This window comes from Urocitellus parryii, chromosome 11, assembly GCF_045843805.1.
Source record: "Urocitellus parryii isolate mUroPar1 chromosome 11, mUroPar1.hap1, whole genome shotgun sequence".
In the NCBI taxonomy this organism is placed as follows: Eukaryota; Metazoa; Chordata; class Mammalia; order Rodentia; family Sciuridae; genus Urocitellus; species Urocitellus parryii.
Genome location: NC_135541.1, coordinates 79,883,640 through 79,898,939, shown reverse-complemented (window position 1 = coordinate 79,898,939; position 15,300 = coordinate 79,883,640). Strand labels below are relative to the sequence as shown.

Genomic DNA, 15,300 nt, shown 5'->3' with positions numbered 1-15,300 from the left:
GAACTGGATTTCTCTTTTTCCAGAGAACACTAAACACTAATTTCATAAACAAAGACATCATGGAAGTTGTAGAAAATGAGGCTTTTTCTCTAAAGGCATTGAAAAAAAAACACTGATGCTCCCTATTAAAGCAGAAAAAAATCTTTTCAAATTCAAACCAACTTTGAATTTCAAGTCATAACAAACTGTATTCATTTTTTGTTTAAGATCCAGTCAATTTTTACAAATCAGTAAATATAGGACTACATTAAAAGAAACCAAAATAAAAAGCACCCTTTAAAACCAGAGCCTATTCTATGAATCTATTTTTCTAATTAAATTGGCACAAACCCATAATATTTTAATATTTTTTTTGCTAAACACATTGAAAGCATTTTGAAAGTTAGCATCATTTTTTCCTCATACACCAGAAGTACAGAACTCCTAGATACATTTTGTACCTGCTGTATATTTTTTATAAAACATGTGAATTGATAATTAAAATACAAATAACTTCTATAGCAATCATAAGACAAAGACCATGTTTTGTATAATATCACTGGAACTCTAAGTTAAGGTTACACATAATTGGAATTCTGCAATGAATCATCTATAACTTAACAACAATGGATTTGATTTAGGAGTTTCTAGTTTTACTCCCAGTTCTGCTCCTAATAGCTTGTTTTTGTGCAAGTGACAACTTCCCTGAGCTCATTCAGTTCTGCAAATTGAGGGAAATTGTCTAGACCAGCATTGGCCAATAGAACTTTCTAAAATGAAGGAATTGTTCTCTGCTTATGTGGTAGTCACTAGCCACATATGATGACAGACACTTGAAATGAGGCTAGTGTGACAAAGGATAAATTTTAAATTTTATTTAATTCTAATTAATTAAATAGCCTCATGTAGCTAATGACTGCTTATTGGACAACAGAGGGCTACATGCACTCTCACGCCATCACTCAGAAAGCTTTTGAGTGCCTACAATCCCCCAAACAACAGGTGAACAGGTGAGGTGAAGGCAAGGACACTGGTCATTATAATGTCTTTGCCCTAAAGGAGGGAGAAAAACTAAATGTTTTTGCTAATACATATTCAAACCAACTATGTACTCATAAAGGGAGAAAAATAACTGGAATCATCTCTAAGGTCCTCTTGGCTCTAAAATTGCATGAATTACACTTAGCAAGTATTTACTGTTATCTGTGGTGCTCTTTATTGGCTTTCTTTCTTAATACATAGATAGTAGAAACCAAGCTCTTTATTGGCTCTATTTCTTAATATGGAGATAGTAGGAAACAAGTACTATGTGCATGTTCATTTCATCCATTGGTTATATGGCTGATTAATTAATTCATTAATTCAATATTTAGTGAGGTATTGTTTTGTTTTGTTTTAATACCAAGACTTTGCTAGGAACACACAGAAAAAAACAAACAAAACAATATAAGAATAAATCTGATGATGTCTTAAGGTGATCTAAAAAGTTCATAGTGAAACAAAGACTTTATTTTTCAGGAAATGGTTACTAACAGGTGCTGAGTTCAATTGGGATATATTTAGAATTGATGGTGTTTCAAATGTTATTTGAACAAGCTAGGGCCAAATCAGCAGTGTTGCTTCATCCTAATAATAAAGAAAGTAGAATAGTTCTGCATATCTGTCTTTTAGGCAGTAGCTAGTGATGAGTAGTGAAATGCATGGCAATGTCACAAGTGTTCTTTAAACTACTTCCAAAGTAGATGAGAAAGCAAATTATGGTAGTTCATTTGTAGAAAATAAATAGAAGCAAAGACGCTAATGAGAACACACATCAAGAGAAAAGGATTAATGGGACTAACTCTTGACAGGGCCCATTAAGACTGGTGTGAGGCTAGAATTTATGGCTACAGGGGTTTCCATCGGTGTGGGAAAGAAGGCTCCTTTAGTAGCTCAGGTGCACTAAGGTAACTTCTAACTGGCTATTGACTCCAGTGCCCACATTAACATGGGATTGACTTGTAGATGACCACCCCCCACCGCCCAAAAGGATGGCCACCATGACAGCTCCAGAGAGGACAGTTAAGGTCAAAACTCCACTGCCTGAGGTGAAGGAGGAGTTGAACATCTGATTGGCAAAGAGTGCAGAAGGCAGTCCCCAGTTCTCCTGGTAAACAGCACACAGTAATGAACCTGGAGACAGCATTGTCTCCTTTGTCATTCTCTGCTGGGAGACAGCCCATCCTCTCTCTTGAAAGTGCTCTCTGCTTAAGCCTCAATAGGATTTTACTTGACTTTCACCTCACTTTCTCTTTACATTTACTTATAATCAAGTTCTCTTGCATGGTTTTTGTTGTCTGACTTTAAATTTTCTTTCATCAGAATGCAAGAACAGAGGTTTGGAGTTTTAGCTCCCTGCTTTCCTGTGAAATGTCCATTAAAAATTATGCACAAGGGCTGGGGTTGTGGCTCAATGGTAGAGTGCTAGCCTAGCACATGTGAGGCACTGGGTTCAATCCTCAGCAACACAAAAAAGTAAAGAAATATAGAAAAGTATTCTGTACAGCTACAACTAAAAATGTTTTTAAAAAACTATGCACAAAAGCCAGGCACAGTGCTGGGTTTGTAATTCAGTGGTAGAGCACTCACCTCACACTTGGGAGGCCTTGTGTTCCATCCTCAGCTCCACATAAAAATAAATAAATAAATAAATAAATAAATAAATAAATAAAGGTATTATGTCCATCTACAACTAAAAACAAAACAAAACAACAACAAAAAACAACAACAACGACAACAAAAAAAAAGCAGCTGTGCTTGGTGGTACACACCTGTAATCCCAGCAGCTTGGGAGGCAGAGACAGGAGGATCAAAGCGAGCCTCAGAAACAGAGAGATGTTAATCAACTCCATGAAACTTCTGTCTTTAAATAAAAAAATACACAAAATAGGACTGGGGATGTGGCTCAGTGGTCGATGGTAGATCATAGTCATATTCTGGTTTTAAATGCTAGAGAGGGGCATCTAAGTTTTGTTTTGTAGTTTGTAAGACATTTGAAAAGGGAATGAAAAATCATAGTTGTTTATTAAAAGATTGATTTGAGAGAACTATTTGCCTTGAGATAGAGAGAGGTTAAATGCAGGGACAAATTGTAGGAGTAGTTATCACAGCAGGGCAGGTAATCTCTCGAGTTAGGGGGATTGGAGAGGAGGGCACTAGAGAGGTTATTGCAAAGCTAGAACCAATAGAACCTGGCAACTGAGTGCATAAGGTGATGAAATAAGGGAAAAACTTTAAAGAATGACTTTGGTATTAAAAGTCTCCCTGATAAATAGGATGGTGGTACTTCAAGAAAATTTAAGTAATGCAGGAGGGAAATCAGATTTAGGTTGACATTAGAAAATATGCTCTTGTAAGGAAGAAACACATTCAAACTATATTTTAGAAAAAAAATACATAATTTTTAGGCATCTATATCCATCTATTCATCTCTCTCTCTCTCTCTCTCTCTCTCTCTCTCTCTCTCTCTCTATATATATATATATATATATATATATATATATATATAACTGATGCCAATGATGAAAATGAGAAAGGCACTGGGGACATCTTGAATTTTTGCACTGAGGTAATGAGTATCCCGGTTACTTGTATTTAATACTATTTCCTTTATTACATAAGTGTATTTATTCTCTTAGACTGAGGGTTGAAAAAATTCTTCTTGTAACTTTAAGCTGACCTTCATGGTTAGCCAAGTGTCTGAGGTCTATAGATTTTCTTACTGCATTCAGAATCTTTAGCCAAGGGAATTCTTAAAAAAGCAGAAAAGATCTTTATTGTACCAACAACAAAAAGTGTCCATGCTTGGAAAGACTTGATTTACGCTTTTAGCTCACATGCTCTTTGAACACTTAAAATGAAGGACTTTCTAGATTAAATCTGATATGCTTAACAAATTTAAAATAAATAGCCCATAGACAATTGCTGTCATGAAATGAAATACAATTTCTCAGTTGGCAATCTCTCTGAGAAAGAGTATTCAGATTTCCAAATTTGTTAATATATAATAATAATAATAATAATAATAAGTGCTTAACCAATTGCTTCACAAGGTACTAAATAGGGAGGGAAGATCTGTTATTACAAGTGAGTCATTTTTTAAATTTTTTTCTTATTTTTTGAGTTATTTTATAACACAAAATGTCCTAAGCAATACTTTATTCCATATCTATGGCTTTTCATTTTCAATCTGAAATCACAGTAGGAATATGGGATAGGCTCAACTAGAATGGTATTTATAGTGCTATAGTTAACTTCACTGATATTTAATTCTCCCTTGAATCAAAAGAACTGTCTTTATGAGAAGCTCTTCTTTCGTCTGGCTGTTGGAGGGACAGGAGGGCTGAGGCTCAAGGTATGTTGAGACACCAAGCACAATTTCCTTTCATTGGCATATTTTGAAATTGTAAGAAAAGGTGGGAGGTTGTTTTGTGGGAACAGAAGAATGCTACATGCTTGGCAAGTCAGTTTGGCCAAAGGAGAGTACAGCAAAATCCTGATGGTTTTAATACAAAGTAAAAACACCAGAACAATGAAGATAACAACAGCAAAAAAGATGGAAAAAAAAACATTTTTTCCCTAATTACATGTAGAAAAAGAAACTGAGATAAATGCATAAGCAACTGGCTTAAAATCAAATTTTATTAAAAAAAAATCCATATTTTTGCTTCAATTTTTGGCTTATTTTTAGTGCAGAATTGATAGTTAACACTTAGCTAATCAATCACCTTCATTTGTAGAACCCTTTTTGTGGGTCAAGTTTATTGGCTTTGCACTAATGTGATAAGTCTGGGCTAGAGCAAAAATTATGTTGCTTCCTCCAGATCAAAGCTGTTAGTAAAGAGGGACATGGTGCTTATGTGGTGTAGGAACACAAAGATAGTGGGAAAGGATTCCACCTTCTTTGCTTATATGGTTGCATTTAGTTTTAAAGATACATATGTGCTTTGTTATCCTGCAAAGTTGTATATAAACTAATTTTTTTGGTTGTTAATCAAATTTGAATGGCTCCATCATAGTTTCATACTTCCTTTGTATTTATTGCTGATTTTTATTTTATTTATTTTTTAGTACTGGGGATTGAGCTTAGGGACAGTTGACTACTGAGCCACATCCCCAGCTCTTTTTTTGTATTTTATTTAGGGACAGGGTCTCACTGAGTTGCTCAGCACGTTGCTTTTCCTGAGGCTGTCTTTGAACTTGAGGTGCTTCTGCCTCAGCCTCCTAAACTGCTGTGATTACAGGCATGTGCCACCACACCCAGCTGCTGATGGATTTTTAATTGGCAGAAGTTTCTAAGACTTTCATTTCAAGTTTCTCTACTATTTTTAACCTCTGCTTTGTAAATCCTAATACGCATTCATTTGTTATGATTTTCAAATGTCCTTTATAATGTGAAAAATGGCCCTTTCCTCTACCTCCTTAATTTAAACTTTGAAAGTCTAGATTTCTGTAACAATAACAATATCAGGAGGCTGGATATAGCTCAGTTTGTAGGGTGCTTGCCTCACATGCACGAGGCCCTGGGTTCAATCCAAGCACCACCAAAAAAATAAATAAATAAATAAACAAAACCCAATAATATCAGGAAGCACTAATAGAATACTTATTATTATTAGGTATTATTCCAGAATAAGCACTTCATGTATTCATTTATTCAAACCTCATATTTAATGAAATAGGTGACATTTTCTTAGATTTCACAGATGAAGAAATTGAGGCACAGGGATATTAAACAACTCTCCTAAGATTACCCAATCAGTAAGCAATATCTAGGGTTTGCTAAATTAGATTCACAACTCTAATTATTAGAGTGAAACAGTAACATTTGTTTAGAATCCATTAATATATTTGTTTGTTCCAAAATATATATATTGCATTCCTATGCATTGAGAGCACTTCTTCTATGCACCAAAGAAATAGCAGTGGACAAGGCACACAAAATTCCTATGCTCATGAACTTCCTCAGGCTTTAAATGGACACATAACAAGCAAGCAAATATGTAATATCAAGTAGTAATAGGGCAATGGAAAAAAGAGTAAACAGGAGAAGGAGATGGTGAAAGTGGGTGGTGGCCATGGGAAGAGGCAAGATGCTATTTTGGGAGGATTATCAGGGATTGAACCCAGGGTTGCTTAACCACTGAGCTACATCCCCAGCCCCTTTTGTCTTTTATTTTTTTATTATGAGACAAGTCTTGCTAAGTTGCAGAGGCTGACTTTGAACTTTAGATTCTCGTGCCTCCCCTTCACAAACTTCGAGGATTACAAATGTGCACCACTGTGCCTGGCTAAGGTGCTATTTTTTGAGAGATTGTCCAGAAAGGCTTATCTAGGATTTCTGAATGATGTGACTGACAAATCCATGAGCACACGTGGTAGAAGAGTATACCAGGCAGAAGAAGAGCAGATACAAAGGCCCAGAGGCATGAAGGAGCTATTGCATTCAAGGAACAATCACAAAAGTAGGGAAAAGTAAAGAATCAGGAGAGTGGTATAAAGTTAATTCAGAGAGGTATCCAGGAAGGAAGAGGCCATGAAAAAAAGTTTGAATTTTACTGAGTGTGAAAGGAGAATGTATGAGGATTCTGCATAAGTGTGTGGCATTATCTGATTTGTGGGTTTTTTTTTTCATTTATAAATACACAATTTTATTTGCTATTTTCAGGAGAAACTTAGGCATTAAATGGTAAGCTGATAAAATATGGATACGGAAAAAAGTACAAAAGTATAAATATCACCTTAGAATACATTTTAATGAATTAAGTCTTAATATCTTTAAGTTAAAAAACAAAAACAAAACAATCCACAAGCATACCTATTATGTCAATGTAAAAATCAAAAAATGCTAGTACCCAGGAGCTCCCCAGGGCCAACAGGGACACCTTCCCTTGGAGCTCTGCTGGGGAGGACCAGTTCAGCCAGTGACTAAATCTGCCCTATAGAAAGGTTTTTATAAATTGTTTAAGCTGAACCTTTAACAACATACAAGAGGCCTTACAAAAGGAGGAGGTAAATCCTAGATGCTGGAAAACTTGGTTAATCAGGTTATTGGCAAAGAAAAAAAAAGAGGACCTAGGCAAGAAGTTTCTGGAAGCATTGACATTGGACAGTATCAGAGCCTCTGACCTCACACAGGCAACTCCAGTGGTCAGTCTGCACAGCTCCACTGGGAAGCAGAGTTCAAGAGGCAGAGCTTGCTCACTGGAGCCAGGCTCCCAGCCCCCACTCAAAGGTTTTAGAGCCTGCAGGGGGCAGCCTCAACAGTAACCCCAGCAGCATGGATGGCACACTGGCTGGGTCATGTAAGTTGTGTCAAGTCTCAAATGTTCCAGGAGTATTAGAAAGAAGAACTGCATAGTTTTACAGAGAAAACAGAGCCAGAGTGAAAGAGACACATGATGCACTAAAAATATCCCGACTCTTCAATGTGACTCAGAGTGTCAGCTCCAGAAGCTAGGGGACAGGCCTCCACCTAGCCTCCATCCCAGGTGTGACAAAGGCACTGGTGGGCACCAGCTCCCCGATGAGCCCTCAGGTGGAACCCATGAGGCAAAACTTCTACTTCCCTTTTAACAATCTGACAGATCCATCTAAACCATATCAACATTTTTAGTCATTTCTAAAGAGTATAAACATTGGGTAATCTATCCACACTTAAAAAAAAAGGGATACAAAAATCTCTTGCCTGGAAAATACAAATCAAGAAGCCTTGACTGTCCTGGCTGTGCAGGGTGGAATAAGAGCCTGGCTCTGAAGGAGGCCGGTCCTCAGGGTAGGTGCCCAGAAAGTAGTGATGATGTGGAGTCCACCATTGTCAGGGGTCTTCGCTGAGGTTGAGAAACTGTCAACTGATCACACTGAAGGCAGAGCATTCTCCCTGACCTGAGGATGATGTTCAGGTGCTTAAGCAGTGATCACCCAGGCATCTGGACCTGAGCCACGGTGTGCTGGACAATCCACATGGCTGCTGCTCCTTCCTCCTGGTGAGGCCTGAACTTCTATCACAGACTGTGAATGTAGCACCAAGGGCCCTGCCCTTCAGATGGTCTTCAGGACTGTGTAGGCTAGTTGGGAGCACCCTGCCTCAGTCCCATTCAGCACTGGGAAAGAACAGAGCAGGCTCCCAGAGAGCCCCCCTGGCCCCTGTGCCTCCTGTCTATGGGGATGCCTGCCCTTAGACAGCTGGGCTGTCTCTCACCAGCCATCTCTGAGGCAAAAAAGGATGCAGACCCAGATCTCTAGAGAAATGATCAAAAGCAGTTTTCTTCTCACAGACGTACTTCCTGGACATGGCGGTTCACTAATCTTTGGCAAAAGTATATCATTTCTTCGGCTGTCAGTGCTGCATCTCTCATCCTTGAGCCCCGTTCTTGCAAAATCTTGGCCTCCTCGCTGGGCTCACTGGTTGTACCATATGGGGTGTTGGGCAGCTCCTTGGAAACCACACGGAGGAGCTCGGCCAGGTCTTTGTTCCCATAGTTGTAAGAGGAACCGATACTGACCAGCTGCTCAAATTTCCAGCCATCAGGCATGGTGGACACCATCTGTGTGAGCCCCTCCTCCTGACACTGAACACAGGGTATACATGCTTCACAGGCACCTGTGATGTTTTGCTGTCTCGTTCTCTAATTTTATCCTTTACAAGTTTTATGAGTGAGGTGATGTTGTAAAATTCTGCTTCTTCCCACACTCCTTCCTCAGCGAGGTCTTTGTTAAGGACCAGCTTCCCATGTCTCAAGGAGTTCAACACAGATCCAAGGTCCCTGGGATCCTGCCAATTAAATAGGCACCCCTTTCACCCCAGGGCCAGAGTCCAGGGAGAAAAAGTAGGTCTGCAGCTAAGTCAGGGGTCTGGGGGACCTCCTCCTCCACCACTGGAGGCAGGAGGCAAGGGCAAAGGGCGCCCTTGGAATGGTGACCAGAGTCCCTGAGACAGCTGTTGGCACCAGGGTGCAGTGCTGTCCTGTGGCCTAGGCGCGGGGCCAGGGCCCCTGGCGGGCCTGCACCGCCCTCACCTTATCTGAGTCCAGGTCTGAGTCGGCCTACCACAAGCAGTATAGGAAGGACTTCGGTCCTGGAATAGTGTCTGCTGGGGGGTGGGGAAGTAAGTGACACTGACATTGAGCCCATTGAGCAGGACCCCCTGGGACATGCTGCCAGGGCGCTAAGCCAGGGCGCCCGCTGAGCCCTGCTCTTCAGGGGCAGCATAGGCCACCTCCCAGTCTGGCCCCATGGCCTCCTAGGGCTGCTGGCAGAAGCTCTGAGAGATTCTCCACCAGGATCTCAGCAAGCCCTGCTACAGTGCTGCTTTGTGTTTTTGAAAAGGTAACTGGCTCTGGATGTTGTGTGAAGAACTTCCTAGAGAGGGCCCCTTAGAAGATTGTCACTGGGTGATAGACAATAGTGGCCTAGACTCCTCTACTCAGACGGGGAAGACATGTTATGTATTAGATTCCTTGTAAGCAGCCAAGTAGAGACTTTGAGAAGGTGATCAAAATAGAAATCTAGAACTTTGCTGGATTGTTAGAGAAGGAGATATAATTTTGGAAGTTATCAATGTATAGATGTATTAAAAACCTGGGATTGATTATGATCTGGAAGTGAATGTAAATAGAAAAGAGAGCCCTAGGACTCAAAGAAGGGTTCTTAGTATTCTGTGAATAATCTCAAAGATCCCTCTTTCCATCAACAATAACAGTCATTGATGATCATTGTCTAGATTCATTAATTCATTAGTATTTAAAATGGTGGTAATCTAATTCTATCATTGATTGTTCAATTTATTAACTAGAATCTTCTATAAGAAGAAAACTCCTGTGGGTGCCCTGGTGCTTACCTTTAATTCCAGGGACATGGGGGACTGAGGCAGGAGGCATGAAAGTTCAAGGCCAGTGTCAGCAATCTAGCAAGACCTTCAGCAACTTAGTAAGATCCTGTCTCAGAATAAAAAGGGTTTGGGATGTTGCTTAGCAGTAAAGTGCCAGAGTTCAAAGTCAAGTTGAGAGAGAGAGAGAGAGAACTCAAAAGACTAATCCAGTAAAAACTTGCTTTTGGTTAGGGAATGATCCAACCAGGCTGCTGATGATGTCTTTAGGATCCTGGACTCTCTCCATAAGCACTAACCTACTTCTCCTTTGCAGTTCTATACTCCTCTGGGTCTTTAAATCTTATCTATGAAATTGGTGAATGGAAAAAGAGAATGGAGGATTACATGTGGCAGAACTCTGCAGGCTAGAACCGGAAGCTACTTTTTGCTGCCTATATTCCCTTGGCTATAACAGTCATCTGGCTGCACCTAACTGCAAGTGAGATCAGGAAATGAAGGTCAGTTGTATGAGGAAAGTGGAAATACTTTGGCAAATAGTTACAATTTAGGATTATAACCTGGGATAGAAGCTGTAAATTAAAATAATATGTGCAGATGAGAATAACAGGGTGGGCGAAGGGAGCAATTTTAGGAAAATTTTTTGTTATGAGGTAAACAAAAAAAACTCTTGGTCTTAATGCATACCTGGGATCATGCTTAAGAGGACTAAAAACTAAGAAATCAAGAAGCAGTGGGAGAGGTGAATGAGGTGGCTCAGGCCTATAATCCTAGGAGTGGGGGAAGCTGAGGCAGGAGGATGGAAAGTTCAAGGCCAGCCTCAGCATCTTAGTGAGATCCTGTCTCAAAATAAAAAAAATAAATAAAAAGAACTGAGGATGTAGCTCAGTGTTAGAGTGCCCCTGGTTTTAATCCCCAGTACTTGGAGGGGGGGACTTTTAAAAAAGTACTCTAAAAGGAAGTTCCCTTTCTAACCCATTGCCCCACTATTTTGGAGAATTGGGGGAGCGGTAGGTAATTAGGTGATAATAGGGGTTTTCATTCAAGAAGCAAGAATTATCTTAAAGGACAATCAATCCTTGAGTAATATCATTGTCAGAAAAAATGGAATGATATTAATAATTCTAAAATGAATGTCATATTTGATACATTCTCCCAATTTTTATTTTACTTATCTTGTATCTTTTGATGCTGGGGACTAATTCTAGGGCCTTGTACATTCTAATCATGCACTCTAACGACATGTTACTCTCCAAACACCCACTTCCAAAATGTAATTGTTAGATGTCTTATAAACTTAATAAACTACATAATAAATTCACCTGTGTGGACTGTAATATAGCCTTCAGGCCTTTGTTCTCAAAAGTTCACACATAAATGCACAGGTAAAGTTTTTGGGCCCTGTTATCTTAAACACCATAAATGGCTTTTCTCCCACACACCCCACCCCTTATCTCCCCTTTTCCTGGTGCTGGGAATTGAACACAGAGCCTCCTATATGCTAGGTAAATCTCTACCACTGAGCTATATCCTCCTCGGCACTTTTCATTTTCTCTTTGAGACAGGGTCCCACTAAGTTGCTGAGGTTGGTCTCCAACTTGCTATCCTCCTGCCTCAGCCTCTCTAGTCCCTGGGATTACAAGCATGTGGCACCACAGGCCAGTTTGGATTGGCACTTACCTATGTTGTAGTCAATTGATCTTTGTAACCAGGGCAACATACTCATTCCCATGCTAAAGATCTGCTGAGGAGATACAGGAAACTTTTGTTATTTTTTTCCCTTCCTGCCTGGGATAAAATCAGGGGTAGAGACAAGAATTTCACTTTTGCTTGCAGTCTGGACAAAACTGTGTTTATTATCCCCCCCCCCCCCAGGCAGCTAGGGTTTGGAAGAGCATTTGCATCAGATGCCAAGGCTGACCCATGAATAAGCAGCAGAAGCCGCTTTTAGTCTTAGCCCTTGAGTTGTATAGAAACTATAGAAGTGACTCAAAGAACTCTTTATAGACCTGCCTATTGTTTCTTCATCAGAATTTCCTCCCTGTTCTCTTTCTGGACATTGCTTGACAAGGAGAGGCTGGGTCCTCCAGGGCTCTGTGAGCATGGGGAGAATCTGGCTGCTCCCTGAGACCTTGAAGTCCAGCCACACCATTCACCAAGTTTGGGTCCTCATCTTGGCTTAATGACTACAGTGTTCGTGGTGTAGAAAACACTCTTTTAGGTAAGACCAATAAATGTCCTGCTGCCTAGTGACAGATGTTTGGCTTGGCATGTTACACTTGCATTTGGCCAAGCCAACCACGTGATCCAGAGGGAGAAAAATAAGATCAAATGCTAAAATATTGGACCAATTCCCCAGCAGCTGCCAGGTGAATAAGAGAAGAGGCCCTGATGTTCATATAGTGACTATGTTGTTAATAGAGGAACATTTTGAAATCCTTGCGGGTTGATATCAAGAAGTTAAAATGCTTAAAACCAAATGTTTCATGTTATTTTATTAGTGAGCAGCTGGTAATACTTTGAAAATTTCCAAATCTAGCATCATCTCAGTTGTGATGGTATTTTGGGGTTCTAGTGCACATTTTTGTGTGTGCTGGTCTGAACCAAGAACTGTTTATTCTTTTTATTTTTTAAAATTGATTTTCTTTAATTTCCATCAACATAAAAATAAAATACTATTGGAGAGTTTTTATAGAAAAACAAGTGTTTTGCCTTTTTCCTAGTCCCACTTGCCACAGGCAAATATTCTCCCCTTTTTGGCAGGTTAAAAAGACTAAAACCTTTAATACTGATTTTTATCCCCGTATTCCTTTCAACTGATCCCTGAGAAGTTACATCTGCAAGTAATCTGGTGTATATCCTTCAAGAATTCATTTCTCAGCTCATCACAAACATACATATGGTCATGCATTGCCTATGGTTGGGCTATGTCCTGAAAAATGGATCTTTAGGCAATTTGTCATTGTATGAACACCACAGTATGTACTTATACAAACTGGAACAATTACCATGTCAATAACCACTAGATATCACGTTATAGGACAATCATTGTGTTTGTGGACTGCTGTGTTATTCAGCACATGACTGTACATATATAGCACAAGCGGCCACTTTTTAATTGCCAGTACTGCAAAAAATATTTATTTTTTCTTTTTAGTATTCTGGTAATGACCTCCAGACATTCAATTATATGCTTTTGCTGATATTTCTTTATTTAACAATTTAAAAGTTACTGTTTTCTGAGTACAGTGGTTCATACCTGTAATCCCATCTATTCAGGAGGTTGAGGCAGGAGGATTGCATGTTTGGGACCAGACTGGCTAATGTAGGGAGACCATGTCTCAAAATAAAAATAGATAAGGACTAGGGGTATAGCTCAGTGGTAAAGTACTTGCCTAGCATGCAGGAGGCCCTGGGTTCTATTCCTAGGAACACAAAACAAAACCATGAAAGATACTATCTATTCTCTTTCTGTATTCAATGTGAATATCTTTGGAAGAAAGTTCCAGACAGGGGCAACAAGCAAAAGCCTCAAAGCATGAGTGTGAGATGGTGGAGGGCCACATGGATCAATTTAGGGATTTTTTTAACTCTAAGTTCAATGGGAACCCACTGCAAGGTTTTGAGCAGAGAAGTGACATGGTCTGACCTGTGTTTAGAAGGCTGTGTGTGTCTTCCATGTTGATAGGTGCAGGAAGACATTGGTGGAGGCAGGGGACTGACCATGCAGCTCTTAAATAACCCAGAAAGATGAGGTTCCTTCTGAGTAGACAGTGCTCTTGGAGTTAGTGAAGTAGCCCATTCTGGATATACTTTTTTTTTTGTAAGGTATATTTTTGTATATTTAATTGCTATTTTGAAATTTTAATTTTTTTTTTTTTTTGCTAATCACTTGTTTAAAAACCGAAACACATGTAAATAAAAAGCAGGTTTTGAAAATACTTAATGTTCCAGTGTGTGCATTTCAATTCCGAGTAGTTGCCTGGGTAGCAAGACTTGGAAATACAAAGGGAAAGGTTCTGCTCAAGCAGAGGAGGGAGGTGTTGATGCCTTTAGCCACTTCTGTAACAGACCATAGTGTGAGAATGCTAGGCTTCAAATGGAGATTACAGTGGAAGTCCAGGCCTTACCAACTACCTAGGCTTCAATTATACAGGCACATGTTGACAGTCTCCAACTGTGAACTCAGGGTGGCCTGAAGTAGCAGGACTGGGCTTTTTCCCTGTTCAGCCCACATGACCCAAAGGATTCACCCCCAAACCAACCCTCTTGCTATATATCCCAGACCTGAAAGTATTTGTCTTGAAGAGAAAAAGTGTTGGTCCAAAGTCCTCTAAGCAAGTGCTACTCCTCACTCCTCACTAGGACATCTGTAGCTTAGCTTCAGTCCCATGGCTTCAGGAAAACTTGTTTTGAGGCCATCTATGACCATGTCCTTGAACCTGGACAGCCTCATCCATTCTCCACCAGGTGCCTGAAGACCTACACTCAGTCTGAGCCACTGGCCCCTATGAATAGCTTGTTTTGTCTCTTATTCCTTCACTGCCCATTGCATTACTATGATTTTTCTCATGCTGTTGGAATTCACAAAATCCCCTTGCTTTTCCCATCTGCATGCACATTATCCAGCTCTGTATCTCTGACTTAAAGTCTCAGCTGCCTATTTGACAGTCCAAAATCAAGCATAGGTGCCCTTACTGCCCTCATCTCCCTACACCCAGCCACCTCCTACCACTTACCAGCCACCCTCCTCCATATATTTTTCTCTGCACCATAGACACAGTCCACATGCTGCTTATACTGGGAGTAGGATAAGGTGAGACACTCAGGCCACCAGATGGAAAGCAGACTAGGACAACCACTGAGAGCAGACAGGGTGTTGGCCATGGTGACCACCCTGAGTGCACCTTATGGGCTAAAGGTCATGAGATGGCAGGAAGCTTGGATGAGGATGTACACATCTGCAGGGATAGCTTGGAGGTCCACAGGTGGAGAGGAAACAGCATCTAGGGCTTGAGTTCATGGTCCATGTCTGGGTGAGGTGCTGCCTTGAGGAGATCCAGGATTGTGGTGATGGCTTGAGGAGATCCAGGTTTGTGTCTGAGAACTGACACCATCTGTCATCAGAGAATAAGCTGGAAAAGATGGAAATATCCCACAAGGCAGAGAAGCAAGAGGAGCCTGCTAAGAGCTGACACAGCCAAGATCCTGAAATACCCATTAGATTTGTAACTTGAGGTTCACTGGTGGCCTATCAAGAACACTCTCATGGAATGACAGGGTGGGCTGAACACAAGGTAGAAAGTGAGGAAAAACATCTTCTCAAGAGAGGAACAGTGGATTGGAGGAAGGCCAGGAAGACATTCACAGATCATGCTCTGGGTCCAGAGGGATCTGGGCTTGATTCCAGTTCTGCCCATTTGTAGCTCTGTGACCTTGGGTATATTTGCTCTTCT

The 15,300-nt window shown here is 40.4% G+C and overlaps 1 pseudogene; it reads right to left on the bottom strand.

The window, feature by feature from the left end:
- Positions 1-8,288: 8,288 nt before the first annotated feature.
- On the bottom strand, positions 8,289-14,731 carry LOC144249269 (BTB/POZ domain-containing protein KCTD5 pseudogene; annotated as a pseudogene).
- Between the last annotated feature and the right edge of the window lie 569 nt (positions 14,732-15,300).